General features: G+C 38.8%; 1 long non-coding RNA gene across 1 annotated transcript; it reads right to left on the reverse strand.

The window, feature by feature from the left end:
* Nucleotides 1-400: 400 nt before the first annotated feature.
* Nucleotides 401-4997, reverse strand: LOC141545794 (uncharacterized). The gene is made up of 3 exons (XR_012483139.1): nt 4965-4997; nt 1910-2017; nt 401-1209 (listed from the first exon to the last, which is right to left on the reverse strand). It is a non-coding gene; the product is annotated as an uncharacterized LOC141545794 (long non-coding RNA).
* Nucleotides 4998-18515: the final 13518 nt, after the last annotated feature.

Consider the following 18515-nt stretch of genomic DNA (forward strand, 5'->3'; position numbering starts at 1 on the left):
TTTTTCCTCATCCTATGGCTGGTTCCCAGAAAAAAGATGACTTGCTCATATTAGAGGTTTCATAAATGCTTGTTAAATTCAATTACATATAGATGAAGACTTTTTCTAAAATTATAGGCAGCTGGCTGGTTCAGTGGATAACACTGTTGGACCTCCCTTGAATCAGCAAGTGATTTCAAACACCAGCTGTAGGACTCTGGGCAAGTCACTTAATCTGTGTTTGCCTCAATTTCCTCCTCTGTAAATTGGGAATGATACAATCATGTTTGCTCCACAGAGGATAAGCCTCTGAGAACTATTTGTTTTCAAGTAGAGTCACAGCATCGTGGATTTTGAGCTGGCAGCAATATTTCAGGGTTTCTACTTCCATATTTTACAAAGAAAGTCACTGAGACACAAGGAGGTTTAGTATAGTTAATATATTGTTCAAGCGCATACAAGTTGTAAGTGGCAGAGACAAGATTCAAACAGATCCTGTTAATACTATCGTGTTACCTCTAAGTGTTCATTATATATGGGTGTATGGGTGTCCATATATGTGTGTGTATATTTCCATACTCCAATCTTCTAACCTATAACTAAACATATTTACTCTTAAAAAAAAAAAAAAGTGGTGGGATGGGGTAGGGGAAAGACACTGTAATAAAGTAACATTAAACAAGTGGTATTTTGCTCTGCTGTTTATTTCTTACTTTCATGACTTTATATTATCACTTTAAACTCCCTGAGCCTCAGTTTCCTCACATGTTAAATGAGATAGTTGAGCTCCATGACCACTAGGAAACTACATTTCCAGTTCTAAAATTGTGATTCCACAGTGAAAATCTAGCAACATTGTGTCCTAATGTAAGATCTGTATTTGATCATTAATGAGTCATATATTTTCTCTTGGATTTTATATAGTTCATTTGTAGCAACATTAACCTGGCATTCCCTTCTGAGGGCTGACCCCATCCTTGTTGTGGTGACTGTTAGAGGTGAGCCGCCCTCATCCCGGTGACCATCCACTCCAGATCCTCTTTGTGGTTGGTGGGGTGACAATATCAGAAGCCAAAATGTTGAAAGATCTCGTTTCTTCCCTGAAGCCTGGAACACAGGTACCGAACCCGAAATAACAGGACATGCATCTCCCTGGCCCAAGGATGGGAGAGTCTGGCTGTTCCCACAAGACTTGGTCTGAGCCTTAGGGGTAGCATTTGAGGAGATGATCTATAGAATTCGGGAGATGGTGAAGCACTGTGTAAAGGTCAGATAATTCTCTTACTACTACTATTATTACTTGTACTCTTACGCCTATTATTCTTACTACTATTTCTACTATTACTCCTCTTCCTACTCCTATTAGTATTACTCCTACGATTACTACTATTACTCTTCCACCAACTACTACAATTACTGCCACTCTTATTATTGTTATTATTCCTTCTAGATCTCTTCCTCCTGCTACTAGTACTATCATTGCTCCTATTACTATTAATACTCCTTTTACTACCACTACTACTATTATTTCTACTACCACTTTTACTATTACTATTACTCCTACTGCTACTGCTACTTCTACTAGTGTCACTCCTATTCCTATCATTATTACTGTTGCTATTACTACTTCTTCTACTACTATTATTCCTACTCCTATTATTATTAGTACTACTACCATTACTATTACTTTTATCATTACTACTCTTTTTACTACTTCGATCACTACTTTTATTCCTCTTCCTATTACTGTTACTACTCATACTACTCCTACTTCTTCTACGCCTCCACCTCCTACTACTGCCACTACTCCTTTGTCCGGAAGTCCATATGTTTTCTAAATAAAGAGGTTTCCTAAAAAATATTGTTAAAAGAAGACTTGCGCATAAAGCCTGAGCACAATCCTCATCAGATGAGCAGTTGACTTGCTTACCTTGGCCATGGAGACCTCATTGTGTGATGCTCATTTTGACATGCTGGAGAACACCCAAAGTTTTCTGACTTCAAGGTGATGTTCTCTTCCCAACAACCCAGTTGGATCCTGACAGGAAAAGGGAGTAGTATGTGAATAGAAGAATGCATGAGTGGACTAATAGACTGATAGACTAGATACATAGATTCCTGGTGATGGATGAATGGGATAGAGAAGATAAACAAATAGATTGAATAGATACACTTAATGCATAGTTAAAACGATAATGATGGATAGATAAGTGAAAAGATAGATTTATAGTAGAAAAGTTTATAGGTAGAAAAGTGATTTATAGGAAGAAAAGTGATTTATAGGTAGCAAACAGCTCTATAGGAAGAAAAGCCATTTATAGGTAGAAAAGAGATTTTTAGATTAAAAAAAGGGATTTAGAAGTAGAAAAGAGATTTATAGGCAGAAGAGAATGAATAGCTGGATTAAAATATACATACAACCCCCCCCCCCAAATATTGCAGTTCGTGGATGGTTTTTCCAGTATATCAAATGGACACATATCTTTCACTTATGCTTTAACATTTTATCTTTTCAGGCAACCTATAAGCCAATACTGAAGCAAAGGAGATACTGAAGCCAGAGTGACCAGATTCTGGCGATATTGAAAACATGTCTTTGGAAATCTACTTGAAACGGGATTTAGATTGTTGTTGGGGAGTTTTGATCTATACTTTGGAGTTTATTGCACTGGTGGGGGGAAGGGGAGAGAGGATGTTTCTGAGTTTGATTGTTGGGGAGTTTTGATATCTATACTTTGGAGTTTATTGTACTGGTGGGGGGAAGGGGAGAGATGATGTTTCTGAGTTTGATGTGTTTTTAAAAATAAAAAATGTTTTTTTTTCTGTTTCCAAAACTTTCAAGTTGTCATTCTTTCAGCTCCCACATGATTAGTGATATTTCCCAGTTTCTTCTTTACTATCTGATGATTATATTTGCCAGCTGGTTAATCCTAAAGAAATACTTGTTGGCAAACTTATTGGGTAAACAACATTTTTCCCTTATTTGCAGCTAGCCCATACTGCTGATGGGTAAAGCTGGCTATCCTATCTGGGTTTGGGAATAAGAGAGGGAGGCAGATTTGTTCTTCTTTGAGATTGTGAAAAAACTGTAAGCAGGCCCTTTGCCATCAGAGGCTGGGGACCGTCTGAAAATCTGGGAGCAAAGAGGTAGTGGGGGTTAACAAGCAGCAGGGCTGTTGTGTTCTAGCCAGAGAAGTTCCAGAGAAGCTCGGAACTGGCCCTGCTGAAGTCTTTTGGATCTTCCTGGAGGAGCAGAGCAGCCATTCTCCACCAGAAGGGCAATTCAGAATGACAAGGGACTGGCTTAGAGATTTGCATCCAGGTGCTTCCCCTCAGCTCTAGGGGAAGGCTGAGCCAGAAAATAATTGGTGTCCCCACAGGCTTGTGCTAGAGCCCCCCATTCCCCCTTTGAAGTTTCTTCTGCCTGACTTGTGCTCATTATAATCTATATGACTGAAATGTCAAACTTCTGTTTCTGAAAATCTAACCTTTCTTCAGAAGCTGGGAACCTAAATCCCCTGGATGAAGAAGGGGGATAGTAAGAGTGCTAGAAAAGCAAATGGGTGCTCTGGAGACGGCAAGATTGGAGATGGGAAAACCCCGTCTGATTTGATTCCATAGATAGTGGCAAAAGTCAGGTTAGCCACAAAAGATGTTTGCACTGATTGATAAAGCTGGAACAATACCTCTTGGGAATTGATGTACAGGCTCTGGCAAGAAAATGAAACCAAACTAACTCCCAAGCAGGATGCAGCCTCAATTGGCTGAAGGGCCCCAGAAGACCCTGGACAAGCCAGTCAAGCAGGCTTCCAGAGCTAGTCCTTAGCTTGGCCTTGGGAATCCTCCCAGGGGGTGGAAGAGGAGGAGGTCTGGATTGCTCTCTGACAGCACCTTCTCATCCTCCATCTTGGGCTTTCCACTTCTGGGCTTGGGCTTGGAGGGTCTCATCTACAGAAAACCACCTTCTTGAGGGCAAGAACTGTTGGAGTTTTTCCTTGGTAGCTCTGCCATTTTTCCACTTCGAATCACTTCCGATTTACCAATATTTATTAAGGAAACAAGCATTTATTAAACTCCTATGTACCAAGCACTGTGCTAAGCACTTTACACATATTCTCTCCTGAACATCACTGGGAGGTAGGTGCTAATATCCACTCTCTCAGTTAAAGAAACTGAGGCAACAGGTCAGCAAAATAGAGGCGAGATTGAAACAGATCTTGTCTTGTACAGACAACCCTGGCCTAATTAACAAGGGGATTCTAGATCTGCAGCGTTCAATGGGGTGTTTTCCAAATTCTACATGATGAAAGGTACCGGATGAAGCGGTCTGGGGTCTTAACCGTGGCCCTAGCTCCTTCTGCTTTGCAGCCAAACCCTAGGCTCCATCCCAAGAGCAATATGTGGGCTTGGCTCCCTTTCCCGCTGGTGCTTCTACTCATGTCCCCAGTTTCTGGTCCCTGTGTCCTTTGTGACCATATCATTCATCTGGTAGCCCACCTCATCCATCTTCCTTAGACTACTCAATCAGCAAAGCTCAATTAAACAAGGAGCAAACATATATTACATACTTACTAGGGGTCGTATATTTCACTAGACCCTGGAGACATAAAGGTAAAAACAAAATGGTCTTGCCCGCAAAGTTTATATTCTATTGGGGAAAATGATGTCAACAAAAAGAACTAGGAAGACAATCTATGCATAAGCAAGATAATTGTATAAATATTTTTACATACATTGGATTAAGCATATATTTTCATATATTTAACATGTGAATCCCCTGTCATCTTCCCTGTCATCTAGGGGAAGAGGTGGAAGGAAGGAGGGGAAAAGTTGGAAGAGAAGGTTTTGCAAGGGTCAGTGTTAAAAACTTACCCCTTCATATGTTTTGTAAATAAAAAGCTTTCCTCAAACAATTTTTCAAAAGAAAAAAAACCCACATACCAGGTGAGCACTACCCTCATCTGATGAGCATTTGCTTTGCTTACCTTCTCCATGGAGACCTCATTGTGTCATGCCCATTGTGACACGCCTGAGAACACCCAAGGTTTTCTGACTTAAAGGGGATGTTCTCTCCCCAACAACCCAGTTGGATCCTGACAGCCAAGGGGGTAGTATGTGAATAGAAGAATAGATGAGTGGACAAATAGACTAATAGACTAGATACATAGATAAGTGCTGATAGATAGATGGGATAGATAGGGTAAACAAATAGATTCAATAGATACACTTGATGCATAGTTAAATAGATAATGATGGGTAGATAAGTGAAAAGATAGATTTATAGTAGAAAAGTTTATAGGTAGAAAAGATATTTATAGGAAAAAAAAGTGATTTTTAGTTAGAAAAGAGATTTATATGAAAAAAGCGATACATAGGTAGAAAAGAGATATATATAGTTAAAAAAGTGATTTAGGAGAAGAAACGAGATTTATAGGTAGAAAAGAGATTTATAGGCAGAAGAGAATGAATAGCTGCCTTAAATTATACATAGATAATGAAGGAGTCAATGGAGGGTTAGGTAAATCAGTAAATAAATTACTGGAGAGAGAGATCCATTTGGGCCCTCATCAGCATGATACCAAGGGCTGCTGTCATAGATTGAGACTGCCTTCACATCAGTATTAAACTATTATATTTTATTCTTCAATATTATAGAAGCTAAAATGGTTGCTTTCTATCTGGCTTGGGAAATTGTTGACTTCTCTTTCTTCCCCTCTTCCCCCACGCCCCCCCAAAATTGCATTTTGTGGATGGTTATTCTAGTAGATCAATTGGACACATATCTTTCACTTATGCTGTAACATTTTACCTTTTCAGGCATCCTATAAGCCACTGCTGAAGCAGAGGAGATACTGAACCAGTTGTGACCAGATGCTGGCGATATTGAACGCATCTTAAGCCTCGGGATCGACTTAAAACGGGATTTAACCTGTTCATGAAGGTAAAGCATCTACATAGAGATAATGTACCTGCAGCTTCCCTCCTGCAGTCAGTGTTAATAGGAGATCAAGGTAGGGCCTGGTTGCTGACTAGCCCTATATATAAACTAGAAGTACAAATAATCTGGGAAATAGAGAGCCTACACTTAAAAGCAAACAAACAAACAAAAGCAAATTCTTTTAATTCGGAAACTATTTTCTTTTTCCTCATCCTATGGCTGGTTCCCAGAAAAAAGATGACTTGCTCATATTAGAGGTTTCATAAATGCTTGTTAAATTCAATTACATATAGATGAAGACTTTTTCTAAAATTATAGGCAGCTGGCTGGTTCAGTGGATAACACTGTTGGACCTCCCTTGAATCAGCAACTGATTTCAAACACCAGCTGTAGGACTCTGGGCAAGTCACTTAATCTGTGTTTGCCTCAATTTCCTCCTCTGTAAATTGGGAATGATACAATCATGTTTGCTCCACAGAGGATAAGCCTCTGAGAACTATTTGTTTTCAAGTAGAGTCACAGCATCGTGGATTTTGAGCTGGCAGCAATATTTCAGGGTTTCTACTTCCAAATTTTACAAAGAAAGTCACTGAGACACAAGGAGGTTTAGTATAGTTAATATATTGTTCAAGCGCATACAAGTTGTAAGTGGCAGAGACAAGATTCAAACAGATCCTGTTAATACTATCGTGTTACCTCTAAGTGTTCATTATATATGGGTGTATGGGTGTCCATATATGTGTGTGTATATTTCCATACTCCAATCTTCTAACCTATAACTAAACATATTTACTCTTAAAAAAAAAAAAAGTGGTGGGATGGGGTAGGGGAAAGACACTGTAATAAAGTAACATTAAACAAGTGGTATTTTGCTCTGCTGTTTATTTCTTACTTTCATGACTTTATATTATCACTTTAAACTCCCTGAGCCTCAGTTTCCTCACATGTTAAATGAGATAGTTGAGCTCCATGACCACTAGGAAACTACATTTCCAGTTCTAAAATTGTGATTCCACAGTGAAAATCTAGCAACATTGTGTCCTAATGTAAGATCTGTATTGGATCATTAATGAGTCATATATTTTCTCTTGGATTTTATATAGTTCATTTGTAGCAACATTAACCTGGCATTCCCTTCTGAGGGCTGACCCCATCCTTGTTGTGGTGACTGTTAGAGTTGGGCCGCCCTCATCCCGGTGACCATCCACTCCAGATCCTCTTTGTGGTTGGTGGGGTGACGATATCAGAAGCCAAAATGTTGAAAGATCTCGTTTCTTCCCTGAAGCCTGGAACACAGGTACCGAACCCGAAATAACAGGACATGCATCTCCCTGGCCCAAGGATGGGAGAGTCTGGCTGTTCCCACAAGACTTGGTCTGAGCCTTAGGGGTAGCATTTGAGGAGATGATCTATAGAATTCGGGAGATGGTGAAGCACTGTGTAAAGGTCAGATAATTCTCTTACTACTACTATTATTACTTGTACTCTTACCCCTATTATTATTACTACTATTTCTACTATTACTCCTCTTCCTACTCCTATTAGTATTACTCCTATGATTACTACTATTACTCTTCCACCAACTACTACAATTACTGCCACTCTTATTACTGTTATTATTCCTTGTAGATCTCTTCCTCCTGCTACTAGTACTATCATTGCTCCTATTCCTATTAATACTCCTTTTACTACCACTACTACTATTATTTCTACTACCACTTTTATTATTACTATTACTACTACTACTACTCCTCCTACTCCTACTCCTACTATAGTGTAACTCCTATTCCTATCATCATTACTGTTGCTATTACTACTACTTCTACTACTATTATTCCTACTCCTATTCCTGTTACTACTCATACTACTCCTACTTCTTCTACTCCTCCACCTCCTACTACTAAAACTACTCCTTGGTCCCTACTATTACTATAATTACTACTAGCACTACCACTAGTACTACTACTACCACTACTACTACTACTACTACTACTACTACTACTACTACTACTACTACTACTACTACTACTACTAATATTGCTACTCTTACTTCTATTACTATTATTACTCCTACTGTGAGTACTGTTAAATTTTTCTAGTGCCATGACCAATTTCTTCTCCTAGAAGGGAGCCGACAACTTAACTATTACAACACCAGAAAGGGTGAAAGTGAGATTGTACAGCTGATAGAGGGCAGGGGCTTCAAGGCAGGAAGACTTAGAGTTCCAATTTTTCTTCCAAAACTTACTATATATTTTGACCTTAAACAAGTCATTTTACATATGCTCTCAGTTTGCTCAATAGTGAAACGTTGTTTACAATAATCTCTATTGCCTAAGTTGTTGTGAGAGTCAAATGAGATTATAATTATAAAATAGTACAAATGCCAGCAAGTTATCATTATTTTTTATTGATTTTTGATTATAGCACATTTTTTTTGACAGTACACTGGCATATTTTTCTTTACAACATTATCCCTTGTACTCCTTTCTGTTCTGAATTATTCCCGTACTTCCCCACTAGGCCCTCCCATAGACGGCAGGCATTGCCATACATATTTAAATATCTTATAGTATATTCTTGGTACAATATATATGTGCAGAACCAAATTTTATTGTTGTTGTTATTGCAAAGGAAGAATTGTATTCGGAAGGTAAAAATAATCTGTGAAGAAAAATAAAAAGCAAACAAACAAAATGCTCTCACTTTACATATCCCAGTGTTCAGGTTCTGGGTGTAGCTGATTCTCTCCATTCATTGATCAAGTGGACTTGTATTAGCTATTGTCTATGTTGAAGATATCCACTTCCATTCGAACACAACCTCATACAGTATCATTGTTGAAGTGTATAATGATCTCCTAGTTCTGCTCGTTTGACTCAGCATCAGTTGATGTAAGTCTCTCCAAGCCTCTCTGTTTTCCTCCTGTTGGTCATTTCTTACAGAACAAGAATATTGCATAACATTCTTATACCATAATTTACCCAACCATTCTCCAATTGATGGACATCCGTTCATTGTCCAGTTTCTAGCCACTACAAAAAGTGCTGCCACAAACATTTTGGCACATACAAGTCATTTTCCCTTCTTTAGGATTTCTTTGGGATATAAGCCCCGTAGTAGCACTGCTAGGTCAACGGATTGGCAGATTTTGATAACTTTTGGGGCATAATTCCAGATTGCTCTGCAGAATGGTTGGATTCTTTCACAACTCCACCAGCAAGGCATCATTTTCCCAATTTTCTCACAGCCCCTCCAACATTCATCATTGTTTTTTCCTGTCATCTTAACGAATGTGACAGGTGTGTAGTGGTATCTCACACTTGTGATTTGGAACTTGTGAGTGGAAATAGTTTTAATTTCATCATCTGAAAATTGTCCATATCCTTTCACCCTTTTTCAATTTGAGAATGGCTTGTTTTCTTATAAATTAGCATCAATTCTCTCTATATCTTGGAAGTGAGGCCTTTCTCAGAACCTTTAACTGTAAAAATGTTTTCCCAATTGGTTACTTCCCTTCTAATCTTCCTGGCATTAGTTTTCCCCCCCTGTGATAACTTTTTAATTTGATGTAACCTAAATTTTCTATTTTGTGATCAATAATGATCTCTAGGTCTCCTTTGGTCACATAATCCTTCCTCCTCCACAAGTCTGAGATGTAAACTATCCTATGTTCCTCTAATTTATTTATGACCTCGTTCTTTATGCCTAAATCATGGACCCATTTTGATCTTAAGTGTGGGTCCATGCCTAGTTTCTCCCATACTAATTTCCAGTTTTTCCAGCAGTTTTTGTCAAATAATGAATTCTTATGCCAAAAGTTGGGATCTCTGGGTTTGTCAAACACTAGATTGCTATTTTTATTCACTATCTTGCCCTGTGAACCTATGCTACTCCACTGAACAACTAGTCTATTTCATAAGCAATACCAAATGGTTTTGGTGACTGTTGCTTTATAATATAGTTCTATATCAGGTACAGCTAGACAGCTAGACCACCTTCCTTTTTTTTTTCATTACTTACCTTGAAATTCTTGAACTTCTGTTGTTCCATATGAATTCTGTTGTTATTTTTTCTAGGTCTTTAAAAAAGTTCCTTGGGAGTCAGATTGGTATAGCACTGAATAAATAGATTAGTTTAGGGAGTATTGTCATCTTCATTATATTCTCTCGGCCTATCCAAAAGCATTGAACGTCTTTCTAATTATTTAAATCTGACTTCATTTTTCTGGCAAGTGTTTCGTAATTTTGCTCCTGACTTTCCTTTGTTAGATATATTCCCAAATATTTTGTACTATCGACAGTTATTTTGAATGGAATTTCTCTTTGTGTCTCTTGCTGTTGGATTGTGTTGCTAATGTATAAAAATGCTGAGGATTTCTGTGGATTTATTTTGTATCCTGCAATTTTGCTAAAGTTCTGAATTGTTTATAATAGCTTTTTTAGCAGAGTCTTTGGGGTTCTCTAAGTATACCATAATGTCATCTGCAAAGATTGATAGTTTTATTTCCTCATTTCCTACTCTTAATTTTTGAATCTCTTTCTCGGCTCTTTTTGCCGAGGCTAGCGTTTGTAGTACTATATTGAATAGTAATGGTGATAGTGGGAAACCTTGTTTCACTCCTTATCTTACAGGGAAAAGTTCCTAAGATATTTGCTGACGGTTTTAAATATAGGTTCCTTATCATTTTAAGGAATAGTTCATTTATTCCTATACTCTCAAGTCTTTTTTTTGTAGGAATGGATGTTGGATTTGATCAAATGCTTTTTCTGCATCTATTGAGAAGATCATATGGTTTTTAGTAATTTGATTATTAATATGGACAATTATACTAATAGTTTTCCCAATATTAAACCAACCCAGCACTGCAGGTATAAATCCTGCTTGATCGTAGTGTATTATCCTGGGGATGATTCTCTGAAGTCTTTTTGCTAATATCTTATTTAAGATTTTAGCATCAATATTCAAGAAGGAAAATGGTCTTTAGTTTTCTTTCTCTGTTTACAATCTACCTGGTTTTAGGTATCAGTACCATGTCTGGGGCATAAAAGGAATTTGGTAGGCCTCCTTCAATTCATTTTTTTTTCAAATAGTTTATATAGTATTAGAGTTAGTTGTTCTTTAAATGTTTGGTAGAATTCATATGTCAATCCATCTCTTCCTGAGGATTTTTTCTTAGGGTGTTGGTTAATAAATTGTTCTATTTCTTTTTCCGAAATGGGACTATTTAGACTTCTTACTTCTTCCTCTGTTAATCTGCGCAAGTTATATTTCCTCCACAAGTCTGAGAGATAAACTATCCTTTGTTCCTCTTATTTATTTATGATCTCATTCTTTATTCCTAACTCATGGACCCATTTTGATCTTTTCTCCCTATTTGCTGTTAAGTGTGGGTCCATGCCTAGTTTCTACCATAATAATTTCCAGTTTTCCCAGCAGTTTCTGTCAAATAATGAATACGTATTCCAAAATCTGGGATCTTTGGGTTTGTCAAAAACTAGATTGCTATTTTTATTCAATATCTTGCCCTGTGAAGCTAACCTATTCCACTGATCAACTAGTCTATTTATTAGCCAACACCCAATGGTTTTGGTGACTGCTGCTTTATAATATACTTTAGATCAGGTACAGCTAGGCTACCTTCATTTGATTATTTTTTTTTCTCATTACTTCCCTTGCAATTCTCAACCTTTTGTTCTTTCCTATGAATGTTGTTGTTATTTTTTCTAGGTCATTAAAATAGTTTCTGATTGGTGTAGCACTAAATAAATAGATTAATTTAGAGAGTATTGTCATCTCGATAATATTCGCTCTGCTTATCCAAGAGCACTGAATGTCTTTCCAATTATTTAAATCTGACTTCATTTTTGTGGCAAGTGTTTTGTAATTTTTCTCATATAATTCCTGACTATTCTTTGGTAGATGGATTCCCAAATACTTTATACTCTCAACATTTGTTTGGAATGGAATTTCTCTTTGTATCTCTTGCTGTTGGATTGTGTTGGTAATATGTAAAAATGCTGAGGATTTAGGTGGATTTATTTTGTATCTTGAAACTTTGCTAAAGTTCTGAATTAATTCTAATAGCTTTTTAGCAGAGTCTTAGGGGTTCTCTAAGTATACCATCATGTCATCTGCAAAGAGTGATAGTTTGATTTCCTCATTAGCTACTCTAATTCCTGGAATCTCTCTGGGCTCTTATTGCCCAGGCTAGCATTTCTAATACAATATGGAATAGTAATGGTGATAGTGAGCAACCGTTGTTTCACTCCTTATCTTACTGGGAAAGGTTCCAGTGTATCACCATTACATATGATGTTTACTGACAGTTTTAAATATATAATCATGATTTTAAGGAATAGTCCATTTATTCCTGTACTCTCAAAGGTTTGTAGTAGGAATGGATGTTGGATTTTATGAAATGCTTTTTCTTCATCTATTGAGATGATCATATGGTTTTTGTTAATTTGGTTATTGATATAGTTGATTATACAAATAGTGTTCCTAATATTGAACCAGCCCTGCATTCCTGGTATAAATCCCACTTGGCCATAGTTTATCATCCTGGGGAGGGTTTTCTGTAGTCTTTTGGATAATATTTTATTTAAGATTTTAGCATCATTAGGGAGATTGGTCTATAATTTTGTTTCTCTGTTTTCAGCCTACCTGGTTTAGGTATCAGTACCATGTCTGTGTCATAAAAGGAATTTGGTAGGACTCCTTCAATCCCTATTTTTTCAAATAGTTTCTATAACATTGGAGTTGTTTTTTAAATTTTTGGTAGAATTCACATGTAAATCCATCTGGTGCTGGGGATTATTTTTTCTTAGGGAGTTGGTTAATAGCTTCTTCTATTGCTTTTTCTGAAATGGGACTATTCAGACTATTTCCTTCTTCCTCTGTTAGTCTGGGCAAGCTTATTTTTGAAGGTATTCTTCCACTTCATTTAAGTTATCGAATTTATTGCCGTAAAGTTGGGCAAAGTAGCTCCTAACTATTGTTCTAATTTCCTCTTCATTAGGGGTGAGTTCTCCCTTTTCATTTTTAAGACTAACAATTTTTGTTTCAAATACAGACAACTACAGGCACACAGTAGTAGACAGAGTCTAAAGTCGAGTCCTGACTTCTTTTAATCATCTTTTCTTTCTTAACTTTTTTGGATCATGGACTTTTTTGACTTACTGCTGAATGCCTCTTCTAGGAATAGACGTTTTTAAATGCTTAAAACAAAGGAACAGGATAACGAGGGAATCACTATTACTGAAATACTGTTTTAAAATGTTTTTTTCTCAATAGTATTTTATTTTTTCCAAATACAGGTAAAGACAGTTTTCGACATTCATTATTAAAATTAGTTTTGAAAATAAACGTGATATATCCCAGGTTGAGAACCTGTGCACTAGGAACTTGGAATTTTCCCCCTCTCTCCACTCCTGGAAATGTCTCCATTCTTTATGAGGACACTCTGTTCCAAGCTGAAGTTGCTCTGAATTCCTTGGGAAACTGAAGGAGGAATAGACCTGGCTGAGTCTCCCCAGGCCTACTCCTTGGTTACTTGAACTGTGGTTCTGTGAGGAACCCATACAGAACTATCAGCCTCCACCTTGGAGCTGGTGAAGAAACAGTTCTATTTCTGTGGGCAATGCCAGAGGCACTTGTTGCTTCTCTGTTGCCAATTACTTCTTTAAAAGCCTGGGTGTATTTATTAATACAGACAGAATAATTTCTCATAGATCCACCGAATGCACTCCCTGGGATGTAAGGCACACACAGACAAACAAAGGGAGGCCTTGCATCCCACAGCACCAAGCTCTAATCCCTCTTAGTCTGCAAACTCAAAAATTCCATTACTCAGGACAATCATGAAGCATAGAAGAATGGTCAATAATTGTAGGGAGTCACTCTGGCACCCTTTAAGGAGGGTATCTGCAAACAGCTTAGAGCCCCTTCCTCAACCTGGAAGGCTCTAAATCTTACCCATGCTCACTGATCAGAGAAGGAGCTCCCCGGCTGCCGGGATACTAGCATGGGAAGGCGCTGAGTGCTTTTCCTTCATTGTGCATTGCTTACCAGGAGATGTAGCCGCTCCAGTGTTCATGGCACAGTCTTGGGCTTCACGGGGCAGAGACAGGTTACTGAGGGGAGGGGTAAGTTGGAGGTCTGAGCCAGTGAGGCAATGGTAATGTTCTTGGGTTTTAGTCACCAAGCATTCATCAAATGCCCAGTGCAGCAGACAGATCCCAGGCCTGAAGCCAGATGTGGCCTCAGGCTCACTGGCCTTGTCACCAAGGGAGAGGGGGCCCAGCTAGCTCATTTTTGAAAGGGGGAAAAAAAGAATACCTCCACTTCCAGGTTTGAGAGGAGGATCCAATTGGGATACATGCAAAGTTTAGCAGACATCCTGGCCTGTTCCTAGCCTTGGATTTAAATTGGTTGGATTTATTCAGGGAACTCGGCTGCTTGACGATTGGAACACATCGTTTTATTTCATTGAAAAGGGTCTTTACCCTACAATTTCTCAAAGCAAATGCTTCTGTTTAATGTGAGCTTCAATCTCTTCCCCAAGTTGTTGCAACATTAGATTTATTGGTGTATTAAGCAGATGTTGTTCTCAGGGCATGTTGCTCGTGACCTCTTCCAGACTTACTATCCTATGGATCTAACATGATAACCTTGGCCTAAGATTGGATGTGTCTTGTACAGACAACCCTGGCCTAATTAACAAAAGGATCCAAGATCTGCAGTGTTCAAATTGTCCAAGATGAAAGGTACCTGATGAAGAGGTCCGGGGACATAAACTTGGCCCTAGGCTCCATCCCAAGAGCAATATGTGGGCTTAGCTCCCTTTCCCGCTGGCTGCTTCTACTCATGTCCCCAGATTCTGGTCCCTGTGTCTTTTGTGACTGTATCATTCCTTTGGTAGTCCACCTCATCCATCAGGCCTTAGACTACTCAATAAGCAAAGCACAATTAAACAAGGAGCAAACATATATTACATATACTTACTAGGGGTCAGATATTACACTAGACCCTGGAGACATAAAGATAAAAACAAAATGGTCTTGCCCTCAAAGTTTATATATTATTGCGGAAAATGATGTCAACAAAAAAAAAGTAGGAAGAAAATCTCTGCATAAGCAAGATAATTGCATAAATATTTTTATATACATTGGATTTATCCTATATTTTCACATATATAACATGTAATGACTGGTCATCTAGGGAAGGAGGTGGAAGGAAGGAGGGGGAAGGTTGGAACATGAGGTTTCGCAAGGCTCAGTGTTGTAAACTTGCCCCTTCATATGTTTTCTACATAAAGAGGTTTCCTAAAAAATATTGTTAAAAGAAAACTTCCGCATAAAGCCTGAGCACAATCCTCATCAGATGAGCAGTTGACTTGCTTACCTTGGCCATGGAGACCTCATTGTGTCATGCCCATTGTGACACGCCTGAGAACACCCAAGGTTTTCTGACTTAAAGGTGATGTTCTCTCCCCAACCACCCAGTTGGATCCTGATAGCCAAGGGAGTAGTATGTGAATAGAAGAATGGATGAGTGGACTAATAGACTGATAGACTAGATACATAGATTATTGGTGATGGATGGATGGGATAGAGAAGATAAACAAATAGATTGAATAGATACACTTAATGCATAGTTAAAAAGATAATGATGGATAGATAAGTGAAAAGATAGATTTATAGTAGAAAAGTTTATAGGTAGAAAAGTGATTTATAGGTAGAAAAGAAATTTTTAGATTAAAAAAAGGGATTTAGAAGTAGAAAAGAGATTTATAGGCAGAAGAGAATGAATAACTGGATTAAAATATACATACACGCCCCCAAAATATTGCAGTTTGTGGATGGTTTTTCCAGTATATGAAATGGACACATATCTTTCACTTATGCTGTAACATTTTACCTTTTCAGGCAACCTATAAGCCAATACTGAAGCAAAGGATATACTGAAGTCAGAGTGACCAGATTCTGGCGATATTGCTACGATCTACTTAAAATGGGATTTAGATTGTTGTTGGGGAGTTTTGATCTACACTTTGGAGTTTATTGCACTGGTGGGGGGAAGGGAAGAGATGATGTTTCTGAGTTTGATTGTTGGGGAGTTTTGATATCTATACTTTGGAGTTTATTGTACTGGTGGGGGGAAGGGGAGAGATGATGTTTCTGAGTTTGATGTGGTTTTAAAAATAAAAAATGTTTTGTTTTTTTTTTTTTCTGTTTCCAAAAGTGTCAAGTTGTCATTCTTTCAGCTCCCACATGATTAGTGATATTTCCCAGTTTCTTCTGTACTATCTGGTGATTACATTTGCCAGCTCGTTAATCCTAAAGAAATACTTCTTGGCAAACTTATTGGGTAAACTACCTTTTTCCCTTATTTCCAGCTAGCCCATACTGCTGATGGGTAAAGCTATGGGCTAAGCTGGCTATCCTATCTGGGTTTGGGAATAAGAGAGGCAGGCAGATTTGTTCTTCTTTGAGATTGTGAAAAAACTGTAAGTAGGACCTTTGCCATCAGAGGCTGGGGACCATCTGAAAGTCTGGGAACAAAGAGGTAGTGGGGGTTAACAAGCAGCAGGGCTGTTGTGTTCTAGCCAGAGAAGTTCCAGAGAAGCTCGGAACTGGCCCTGCTGAAGTCTTTTGGATCTTCCTGGAGGAGCAGAGCAGCCATTCTCCACCAGGAGGGCAATTCAGAATGACAAGGGACTGGCTTAGAGATTTGCATCCAGGTGCTTCCCCTCAGCTCTAGGGGAAGGCTGAGCCAGAAAATAATTGGTGTCCCCACAGGCTTGTGCTAGAGCCCCCCATTCCCCCTTTGAAGTTTCTTCTGCCTGACTTGTGCTCATTATAATCTATATGAGTGAAATGTCAAACTTCTGTTTCTGAAAATAACCTTTCTACAGAAGCTGGGAACCCAAATCCCCTGGATGAAGAAGAGGGATAGTAAGAGTGCTAGAAAAGCAAATGGGTGCTCTGGAGACAGCAAGATTGGAGATGGGAAAACCCCATCTGATTTGATTCCATAGATAGTGGCAAACGTCAGGTTAGCCACAAAGGATGTTTGCACTGATTGATAAAGCTGGAACAATACCTCTTGGGAATTGATGTACAGGCTCTGGCAAGAAAATGAAACCAAACTAACTCCCAAGCAGGATGCAGCCTTAATTGGCTGAAGGGCCCCAGAAGACCCTGGACAAGCCAGTCAAGCCGGCTTCCAGAGCTAGTCCTTAGCTTGGCCTTGGGAATCCTCCCAGGGGGTGGAAGAGGAGGAGGTCTGGATTGCTCTCTGACAGCACCTTCTCATCCTCCATCTTGGGCTTTCCACTTCTGGGCTTGGGCTTGGAGGGTCTCATCTACAGAAAACCACCTTCTTGAGGGCAAGAACTGTTGGAGTTTTTCCTTGGTAGCTCTGCCATTTTTCCACTTCGAATCACTTCCGATTTACCAATATTTATTAAGGAAACAAGCATTTATTAAACTCCTATGTACCAAGCACTGTGCTAAGCACTTTACACATATTCTCTCCTGAACATCACTGGGAGGTAGGTGCTAATATCCACTCTCTCAGTTAAAGAAACTGAGGCAACAGGTCAGCAAAATAGAGGCGAGATTGAAACAGATCTTGTCTTGTACAGACAACCCTGGCCTAATTAACAAGGGGATTCTAGATCTGCAGCGTTCAATGGGGTGTTTTCCAAATTCTACATGATGAAAGGTACCTGATGAAGCGATCTGGGGCCTTAACCGTGGCCCTAGCTCCTTCTGCTTTTCAGCCAAACCCTGGGCTCCATCCCAAGAGCAATATGTGGGCTTGGCTCCCTTTCCCGCTGGCGCTTCTATTCATGTCCCCAGTTTCTGGTCCCTGTGTCTTTTGTGACCATATCATTCATCTGGTAGCTCACCTCATCCATCTTCCTTAGACTACTCAATCAGCAAAGCTCAATTAAACAAGGAGCAAACATACATTACATACTTACTAGGGGTCATATATTTCACTAGACCCTGGAGACATAAAGGTAAAAACAAAATGGTCTTGCCCGCAAAGTTTATATTCTATTGGGGAAAATGATGTCAACAAAAAGAACTAGGAAGACAATCTATGCATAAGCAAGATAATTGTACAAATATTTTTACATACATTGGATTAAGCATATATTTTCACATATTTAACATGTAATTACCTGTCATCTAGGGGAAGAGGTGGAAGGAAAGAGGGGAAAAGTTGGAAGAGAAGGTTTTGCAAGGGTCAGTGTTAAAAACTTACCCCTTCATATGTTTTGTAAATAAAAAGCTTTCCTCAAATAATTTTTTAAAAGAAAAAACTCCATAATACCATGTAGCGTGTTGTCGTCTCCAGAAGCTGCTGGATCACTCTCTGGGAAGAGATCTGCTGTGTCTACTCACATCTCTCAGACAGATTCTTCTTCCTGTAGTGAACTGTTGTCTCCAGGTAGTTGCTGTTAACTCTTGTCCAGAGAAGTGACTCCCCTTCCTGCAGAGAGCTGCATCAAGCCAGACTTAGTGCAGAGTCTTCTCCTTGAATCCTGGCTCTGAATCTCTTCCAGCTCTTATCCTTCTCCAGG

Source organism: Sminthopsis crassicaudata, chromosome 6 (assembly GCF_048593235.1).
Source record: "Sminthopsis crassicaudata isolate SCR6 chromosome 6, ASM4859323v1, whole genome shotgun sequence".
NCBI lineage: Eukaryota > Metazoa > Chordata > Mammalia > Dasyuromorphia > Dasyuridae > Sminthopsis > Sminthopsis crassicaudata.